Raw genomic sequence first — 10,271 nt, forward strand, 5'->3', positions numbered from 1 at the left:
ATATATATATATATATATATATATATATATATATATATATATATATATATATATATATATATATATATTATAGCTTCAAGACTCCGAACCAATATAGAAGCATCAAGAGGAAGTGCTTGTGTTATGGGCCAATAGGCCTTCTGCAGTTACTTCCATTCTTATGTTTTTATTCCCATTGGTTCGTGTTTTATCTTGTGTAAATGTCAATCACCTTACCCAAAACTTTGGTACCATATCACCTCACCCATGTGTATATATAAATATAAATATATACACATGGGTGAGGTGATATGGTACCAAAGTTTTGGGTAAGGTGATTGACATTTACACAAGATAAAACACGAACCAATGGGAATAAAAACATAAGAATGGAAGTAACTGCAGAAGGCCTATTGGCCCATATATATATATATATATATATATATATATATATATATATATATATATATATATATATATATATATATATATATATATATATATATATATATATATATATATATATATATATAATATACAGAGTAAATCTACCCCAAAAGTAATGATTTATTTGTCTACAAAACTAAACTCTTTTTGGAATCATATGAGGCCCCTCCACTGAGGGGGGAGGCCTGGATGTTTATTGTCATGTGTATTCATGCTGCTTGCATGTCGTCGTTTATTTTGCCTTTGTTGTTTTCTTGACAGCTTTCTTTGCCTTGGGTGGTTTGGGAGATTTTGAAGCTCTCTTTATTTTGGGCTTTTTGTTCCCAACAACAAGCTGCTGCTGCTGCTTCTTTTTCAAGGCTGTAGGTGGTTTGTTGCTTGTGGCGGCTTTCTTGGGAGTTACCACGGCCTTCTTTGCTGCTGTAGATGGTTTCTTGGTTGTTGTGGCTTTCTTGGGAGTTAGAACGGCCCTCTTCTCTGCTACGGCCAGCTTGAATGATCCACTAGCTCCACTTCCCTTGGTCTGAACAAGAATGCCGTCAGCCACTGCTTTCTTGAGAAATCTTCGGATGTAAATGGCGATCTTGGCAGCCTCGACTTTGTTGTTGGCAACAACGTACTTCTTGATTGCTTGTAGAGACGAGCCCTTACGGTCTTTGAGTGCTGCGACCGCGGCTAGAACCATTTGACTAGTTTTCGGGTGAGCAACCTGGACGCGAGGTTTCCTGGTGGTGGCCACCACAGCAGCAGCCGCAGCCTTCTTGGTAGGCTTTGCTTCTACCATGATGATGATGAGATAACCAAGGTGATGAGAGACGCTCAGACAGTCACGGGGGAATGATGCTGCCGCCGCTTGAGCCGAACCTATTTATGTGCCGGCACGGTACAGAAGCTGCAACCTGGCAACTCGTCCACCAATCACAACGGTTGGTTTTACGGCTCCGAAACCTGGATCCCATATCTTCTCTAAAATAGAAGCATTTGTTCATGTTCTTTGTAAAAGTATCATAAAGCAGGACAGATGAGACAAATATCATAAAAACTGAAGAGCAGATGAGCACACACATATGTATGTATTACAAAAGAAAATCCACAAATTCATTAGAAATTGGCAGGGCAGGCTGAGGAAGTAGGTAGATGTAAAATGTCTGTAAATGGCGAAAGAACATAAACCCAAGACTGAATAAACGATGTTAAATATCCATGCCAAGGAGACAAAAATATGTTAGGATACAATTACCATTAAGACACCACAAGAAGGTCCGTATCCTGCCGTGATGACTAAAAAGAGTTGGTTATTAGCCACAATGTGTAGGCAGTCTCATGCCAACGGCCATACCACGTTGAGAACACCGCTTCTCGTCCGATCAGCGAAGTTAAGCAACGTTGGGTTTGGTTAGTACTTGGATGGGTGACCGCCTGGGAACACCAAATGCTGTTGGCAATAATGTTTTTTGTTTTGTTTTGTTTTGTTTCGTTTGTTTTTGTTTGAATGGCTGGCTCCACGGGAAATTCACGGAGTTGTGTGGAATAAGGCCTGGTAAAATGAATTAATATGTATGTCATGTTTAAAACAAACTCGCTTAATATAGTGTGTGAGGCTTTATACAAAAACAAACAACCAAAACAAAACATGTTGTGTATATATATATATATATATATATATATATATATATATATATATATATATATATATATATATATATATATATATATATATATATATATAGCTTAATCCGGGTTTGAACTCGCAACTCCAAGAATACGCATCACTTATATACACTTTACCACTGGACCACAGCTGCAGGACACTTGATGCTGAGGTATCAATTTAATGACGTAAATGCCATTTCCACAAATAAATGATAATTTAAAAGTATTTGTATGTACAAATCTTTTCTGTTTAAAAGGCTACAATATCAGTTACTGATATAATTTGTGTTAATGTTTCTATACCCACAGGAAGGCATGTTTTTGCTTATATGTAAGGGGTACGGAGAAGGAATCCACAGACCATCGGTCCCCTTCCCCCCCCCCCCCCCCCCCCCCCCCCCCCCCCCCACCTACTACCACCACCACCACCACCACCACCACCACCACCACCACCACCACCACCACTACTCACCACCACCACCACCACCACCACTACTCACCACCACCACCACTACTCACCACCAATCACCACCACCACCAATCACCACCAATCACCACCACCACACCTAACCGAAAACCCCCTAACACATCAACCCTCCCCCCAATCAACAGGCGAAATAATAACCCTCAAATGCCTGCCTGCCTGCCAGCCAGCCAATACTAACGGTCTTCTCAGAAAGAAAATCTCTTTGTATCTGTATTACTTGATGAAATGTATGATTCTAATAATGAAAATAAATTTTGATGTCGGTTGTATGAGCATAATGACCAATATGCACATGATATGAATGAATTAAATAGTGTAGTTTTAAGTAATTAGGTTGTAGACACATTAAGCGGATATGATATTTGACGCGTCCAGAACTGGTGATTTTTGGTTTAGTTTTAAATGCACCACCACCATTGCTTCCCCAGAGCCTAATTAAGGACCGGTAAAAGGAGTCAATATGTATGTCATCTATAAAACCAAAGAATGAATAAAAACACACACACACACACACACACACACCTACATAATAGTATTAGGAAGATTGTATGGCAAAAAAAAAAAAGTACTCCCATTGGGTCGTTTGAACTCGCGACTTCCAAAACACCAGCCACACACCTTACCACCCAGCCACCATAGAGTTGGTATAATTGTGCAACTTTAGTTATAAAACTAAAGTTCTTATTGTCTCAAATCTTATTGTCTGTTCTATGAAAAGGCATGATGTAAATTATGTATTTTTTGAATGATTGAATTGTAGGCACATTAAGCGGATTCGATATTTGATATATCCAGAAAAGGTGATTTCTGTTCAGTTTTAAAATGCATCACCGTTAACGCTAAAGGACTGGTAAAACGACTCGATGTTTGTCATTTTTAAAATAAACACTAAAACTAGGCCCTTAACATATATAATGTTTGAATATAAATTGAATGCATATAAATACAAAGTGGGAGTGGCTGGCTGGCTGGCTGGCTGGCTGGCTGGCTGGCTGGCTGGCTGGCTGCCTGCCTGCCTGCCTGCCTGCCTGGCTGGCTGGCTGGCTGGCTGGCTGGCTGGCTGGCTGCCTGCCTGCCTGCCTGCCTGGCTGGCTGGCTGGCTGGCTGGCTGGCTGGCTGGCTGGCTGGCTGGCTGGCTGGCTGGCTGCCCGCCCGCCCGCCCGCCCGCCCCGCCCGCCCGCCTGCTTGCCTTGCCTTGCCTTGCCTTGCCTTGCCTTGCCTTGCCTTGCCTGTCCTGTCCTGTCCTGTCCTGTTATTGCCTTGCCTTGCCTTGCCTTGCCTTGCCTTGCCCTGCCCTGCCCTGCCTTGGCTGCAGCTGGCTGGCTGGCCGTAAATCAACTCTTAACAACACCATACCACACCACACCATCACTCATCACCCATCACCCACCACCGGCCCCAGTCTCCCAGCCTCTCTTATATACCCGAGCAGGCCCTTTAAATTATTTGAATTGTTGCACTTCGGCCAATGGCAGGCACGATCGCTGCTGCTCAAACATATTCTGGTTCACAAGTATTATAATATATTATATTATATTATATTATATATATATATATTATATATATATATATATATATATATATATATATATATATATATATATATATATATATATTCATGAAACACATTAAAACCTTGATCATTTATTCATTCATTACGTCTAGTGAAGAATTGCTTTTGTTCATTTGTATGATTAAAAATTGATAGAATATGAATTCCTCGCTTAAAGTAAAATATAAAATATATATTGGATTTATATGATTGGTTAATATTCCAAGTGATGCTGAATATCCCCTATAATTTTGTTTTGTTTGTTTGTTATGTACACATTCCAAATGAAATCAATATAAATGTTATTATTAATGTTTGAAAGTTGATTGTCTACTTGAATCTCTCTATTAAAGTGTGTGTGGCTCCGGATGGAGCCTGGTTATGGTATTTGTCGTGGTGGGTGGCAGAAGTGCTTACTTCTTCTCTGTCTTCTTTGGCAAAAGAACTGCCTGAATGTTTGGAAGAACACCTCCCTGTGCAATGGTTACGCCAGACAGAAGTTTGTTGAGTTCTTCGTCGTTGCGGATGGCCAACTGCAAGTGACGTGGGATGATACGGGTCTTCTTGTTGTCACGTGCGGCGTTACCGGCGAGCTCCAGAACTTCGGCAGCGAGGTATTCCATGACGGCTGCCAGGTAGACAGGAGCGCCAGCACCGACGCGTTCGGCGTAGTTGCCCTTACGCAGCAGACGGTGAATTCTGCCCACGGGGGAACTGAAGTCCGGCCCTGCTGGAGCGAGACTTTGACTTGCCCTTCACTTTGCCTCCCTTGCCGCGTCCTGACATTGCTGCTGCTGTTGTGGGTTTGTGGTGTTTTATGCCGCCCCGCAGATTCGAGCTTCGTGTTATATACCCCGCTCAGGATCAAGGGAGCCCGCCACTGACCAATCAGCGCGCTCCGCCACGCGACCCGCTCTGAGCTGAGTCGCGAGCGGGATATAAAAGGAAAGCTCGCCTCGCGCAAAAGTTCATTATTGTATCGCAACGCCAGCCAGCCAGCACGAGCATCATCATGCCACCCAAGGCATCTGGAAAGGCTGCCAAGAAGGCCGGAAAGGCCCAGAAGGCCATTGCCAAGGGCGATAAGAAAAAGAAGCGCAGGAGGAAGGAGAGCTACAGCATCTACATCTACAAAGTGCTGAAGCAGGTCCACCCCGACACTGGTATCTCTTCCAAAGCCATGTCCGATCATGAACTCGTTCGTGAACGACATCTTCGAGCGCATCGCCGCGAGGCTCTCGCCTGGCCCACTACAACAAGCGTTCCCACCATTACCAGTCGGGAGATCCAGACGGCTGTAAGGCTCCTGTTGCCCGGAGAACTGGCCAAGCACGCCGTCCTCTGAGGGCACTAAGGCCGTCACCAAGTACACCTCCTCCAAGGTAAACGGCTTACTTACTGCCCTGTGGTGGTGGCTTGGCCTCAAACAACAAACTCGGCTCCATTGGAGCCACACTTTAATTTCTAAAGAGATTGTGAGTGTTAGACACCAATACTATTATAACAAAAACCTCTGTCACTGAAAGCAAATAGCTATAAAATGAGAATATTTATGAAACTGTCTGTGTGTGTTTCTCTCTCTCAGTGTTTGTCTGTCTGTGTGTCTGTCTGTCTGTCTGTCTGTCTGTCTGTCTGTCTGCCTGCCTGTCTGTCTGTCTGTCTGTCTGTCTGTCTGTCTGTCTGTCTGTCTGTCTGTCTGTCTGTCTGTCTGTCTTGTCTGTCTTGTCTGTCTGTCTGACATATATATTGGATTTATATGATTGGTTAATATTCCAAGTGATGCTGAATATCCCCTATAATTTTGTTTTGTTTGTTTGTTATGTACACATTCCAAATGAAATCAATATAAATGTTATTATTAATGTTTGAAAGTTGATTGTCTACTTGAATCTCTCTATTAAAGTGTGTGTGGCTCCGGATGGAGCCTGGTTATGGTATTTGTCGTGGTGGGTGGCAGAAGTGCTTACTTCTTCTCTGTCTTCTTTGGCAAAAGAACTGCCTGAATGTTTGGAAGAACACCTCCTGTGCAATGGTTACGCCAGACAGAAGTTTGTTGAGTTCTTCGTCGTTGCGGATGGCCAACTGCAAGTGACGTGGGATGATACGGGTCTTCTTGTTGTCACGTGCGGCGTTACCGGCGAGCTCCAGAACTTCGGCAGCGAGGTATTCCATGACGGCTTCCTCTGACTGCAGCCAACAGGCGGCTCACCTCAATCACTATTATCGCTGATTTTGCTCTATTTTTTGGATTTGTGCAAAAGTCATTTCACAGGGACGTGAAACAGACGAGTAGGCAATGCAGTTTTGAAAGCGTTGTGAGAAAGCCGTGTCTACTCGACCACAAGCGTAAAGTAAGGGCAGGCAGGAGTTGCAATGCTACTAGTACGTCCGCTTGATGGGATATAGTCGGGAAATCGTGCGGGCATTCGTCAATTCGATTCACACAACTTCAACACCATGACTGGACGCGGCAAGGGAGGCAAGGGACTCGGAAAGGGTGGCGCCAAGCGTCATCGTAAGGTGCTACGTGACAACATCCAGGGCATCACCAAGCCCGCTATTCGTCGCTTAGCTCGTCGTGGCGGCGTGAAGCGTATTTCGGGTCTCATCTACGAAGAGACCCGTGGCGTCCTGAAGGTGTTCCTCGAGAACGTCATCCGTGATGCTGTAACCTACACGGAACACGCCAAGAGGAAGACCGTCACTGCTATGGACGTGGTGTACGCTCTGAAGCGCCAGGGTCGTACCCTCTACGGATTCGGCGGATAAGAGCTTGGCTAATCCATCGATTCCACCCACCACCACCTCAAAACGGGACCTAATTAGGTCCCTATACTTTTTTACTGAAGGGCTTAATAGACGATAACATAAATTGTTTTGATATCAGCTAGCACATTGGGTCTTATGAAATCTATTTTTTATCCTCGCATGCTTAAAGGGACTCTGATTGGGGAGGGAGGGGGGGGGGGAAGGTTTGTTACGTTATATACTAGCAGAGCAGGATCATTGGTGGGGGGGGGGGGGTGAGGGGAGAGAGAGAGAGAGAGATCTTTCCCAACTCTTCCTTTTTACATGAGTGAGCTACCCGTTTTATTCATTTTATCCTTCTCAGAGCTGTTTTGATAGTATCCAAATGATGGTAAATGAAAAGGGAGGACACGAATATCTACCCAGAATTCAGGACTGGCAATCGATATGCATGTTTGAATGCGAATCTTTTTCTCTCTCAACTTAGGTATACGTTTATGTCGTACCTAAAAGCGAGAACCACACTATTGGGACAAGTATGCAAGGCCCAATTTTCCTAACAAGCACAGTTAATTTTGTTATTTTCGAACATTTCTTTCCAAATTGGTTTATCCAATTAACAGTATTATATTAAGATCATGAATTGCTGGGTTAGGTTAGGTTAGGTTAGGTTAGGTTAGGTTAGGTTAGGTTAGCTTAGCTTAGGTTAGGTTAGGTTAGGTTAGCTTAGCTTAGCTTAGCTTGGGTTAGCTTAGGTTAGGTTAGGTTAGGTTAGCTTAGCTTGGGTTGCATAGGTTAGGTTAGGTTTGATTACATTTCTATGTTAGATTTAACTCAAATTCAAAACAATTGCAGTCATTCGGCTTGTAGTCAACTTGCCCTCTAATAGGGGCAATTGTCTAACAAGACTATTTAGTTTTGTGTGGCATGCATAGATATATATATATATATATATATATATATATATATATATATATATATATATATATATATATATATATATATATATATATATATATATATATATTATAGCTTCAAGACTCCGAACCAATATAGAAGCATCAAGAGGAAGTGCTTGTGTTATGGGCCAATAGGCCTTCTGCAGTTACTTCCATTCTTATGTTTTTATTCCCATTGGTTCGTGTTTTATCTTGTGTAAATGTCAATCACCTTACCCAAAACTTTGGTACCATATCACCTCACCCATGTGTATATATAAATATAAATATATACACATGGGTGAGGTGATATGGTACCAAAGTTTTGGGTAAGGTGATTGACATTTACACAAGATAAACACGAACCAATGGGAATAAAAACATAAGAATGGAAGTAACTGCAGAAGGGCCTATTGGCCCATATATATATATATATATATATATATAATATATATATATATATATATATATATATATATATATATATATATATATATATATATATATATATATATATATATATAATATACAGAGTAAATCTACCCCAAAAGTAATGATTTATTTGTCTACAAAACTAAACTCTTTTTGGAATCATAGAGGCCCCTCCACTGAGGGGGGAGGCCTGGATGTTTATTGTCATGTGTATCATGCTGCTTGCATGTCGTCGTTTATTTTGCCTTTGTGTTTCTTGACAGCTTTCTTTGCCTTGGGGTGGTTTGGGAGATTTTGAAGCTCTCTTATTTTGGGCTTTTTGTTCCCAACAACAAGCTGCTGCTGCTGCTTCTTTTTCAAGGCTGTAGGTGGTTTGTTGCTTGTGGCGGCTTTCTTGGGAGTTACCACGGCCTTCTTTGCTGCTGTAGATGGTTTCTTGGTTGTTGTGGCTTTCTTGGGAGTTAGAACGGCCCTCTTCTCTGCTACGGCCAGCTTGAATGATCCACTAGCTCCACTTCCCTTGGTCTGAACAAGAATGCCGTCAGCCACTGCTTTCTTGAGAAATCTTCGGATGTAAATGGCGATCTTGGCAGCCTCGACTTTGTTGTTGGCAACAACGTACTTCTTGATTGCTTGTAGAGACGAGCCCTTACGGTCTTTGAGTGCTGCGACCGCGGCTAGAACCATTTGACTAGTTTTCGGGTGAGCAACCTGGACGCGAGGTTTCCTGGTGGTGGCCACCACAGCAGCAGCCGCAGCCTTCTTGGTAGGCTTTGCTTCTACCATGATGATGATGAGATAACCAAGGTGATGAGACGCTCAGACAGTCACGGGGGAATGATGCTGCCGCCGCTTGAGCCGAACCTATTTTGTGCCGGCACGGTACAGAAGCTGCAACCTGGCAACTCGTCCACCACCAATCACAACGGTTGGTTTTACGGCTCCGAAACCTGGATCCCATATCTTCTCTAAAATAGAAGCATTTGTTCATGTTCTTTGTAAAAGTATCATAAAGCAGGACAGATGAGACAAATATCATAAAAACTGAAGAGCAGATGAGCACACACATATGTATGTATTACAAAAGAAAATCCACAAATTCATTAGAAATTGGCAGGGCAGGCTGAGGAAGTAGGTAGATGTAAAATGTCTGTAAATGGCGAAAGAACATAAACCCAAGACTGAATAAACGATGTTAAATATCCATGCCAAGGAGACAAAAATATGTTAGGATACAATTACCATTAAGACACCACAAGAAGGTCCGTATCCTGCCGTGATGACTAAAAAGAGTTGGTTATTAGCCACAATGTGTAGGCAGTCTCATGCCAACGGCCATACCACGTTGAGAACACCGCTTCTCGTCCGATCAGCGAAGTTAAGCAACGTTGGGTTTGGTTAGTACTTGGATGGGTGACCGCCTGGGAACACCAAATGCTGTTGGCAATAATGTTTTTTGTTTTGTTTTTTTTGTTTCGTTTGTTTTTGTTTGAATGGCTGGCTCCACGGGAAATTCACGGAGTTGTGTGGAATAAGGCCTGGTAAAATGAATTAATATGTATGTCATGTTTAAAACAAACTCGCTTAATATAGTGTGTGAGGCTATACAAAAACAAACAACCAAAACAAAACATGTTGTGTATATATATATATATATATATATATATATATATATATATATATATATATATATATATATATATATATTATATATATATATATATATATAGCTTAATCCGGGTTTGAACTCGCAACTCCAAGAATACGCATCACTTATATACACTTTACCACTGGACCACAGCTGCAGGACACTTGATGCTGAGGTATCAATTTAATGACGTAAATGCCATTTCCACAAATAAATGATAATTTAAAAGTATTTGTATGTACAAATCTTTTCTGTTTAAAAGGCTACAATATCAGTTACTGATATAATTTGTGTTAATGTTTCTATACCCACAGGAAGGCATGTTTTTTTATATGTAAGGGGTACGGAGAAGGAATCCACAGACCATCGGTCCCCTTCCCCCCCCCC

The 10,271-nt window shown here is 42.1% G+C and overlaps 2 non-coding genes across 2 annotated transcripts; both read left to right on the forward strand.

The window, feature by feature from the left end:
• The first annotated feature begins 1,751 nt into the window (after positions 1-1,751).
• Positions 1,752-1,870, forward strand: LOC138362419 (5S ribosomal RNA). Its single transcript, XR_011227646.1, has one exon. It is a non-coding gene; the product is annotated as a 5S ribosomal RNA (ribosomal RNA).
• Positions 1,871-9,563: 7,693 nt separating this feature from the next.
• LOC138362420 (5S ribosomal RNA) lies at positions 9,564-9,682 on the forward strand. Its single transcript, XR_011227647.1, has one exon. It is a non-coding gene; the product is annotated as a 5S ribosomal RNA (ribosomal RNA).
• Positions 9,683-10,271: the final 589 nt, after the last annotated feature.

This window comes from Procambarus clarkii, unplaced genomic scaffold (genome assembly GCF_040958095.1).
Source record: "Procambarus clarkii isolate CNS0578487 unplaced genomic scaffold, FALCON_Pclarkii_2.0 HiC_scaffold_1794, whole genome shotgun sequence".
NCBI lineage: Eukaryota > Metazoa > Arthropoda > Malacostraca > Decapoda > Cambaridae > Procambarus > Procambarus clarkii.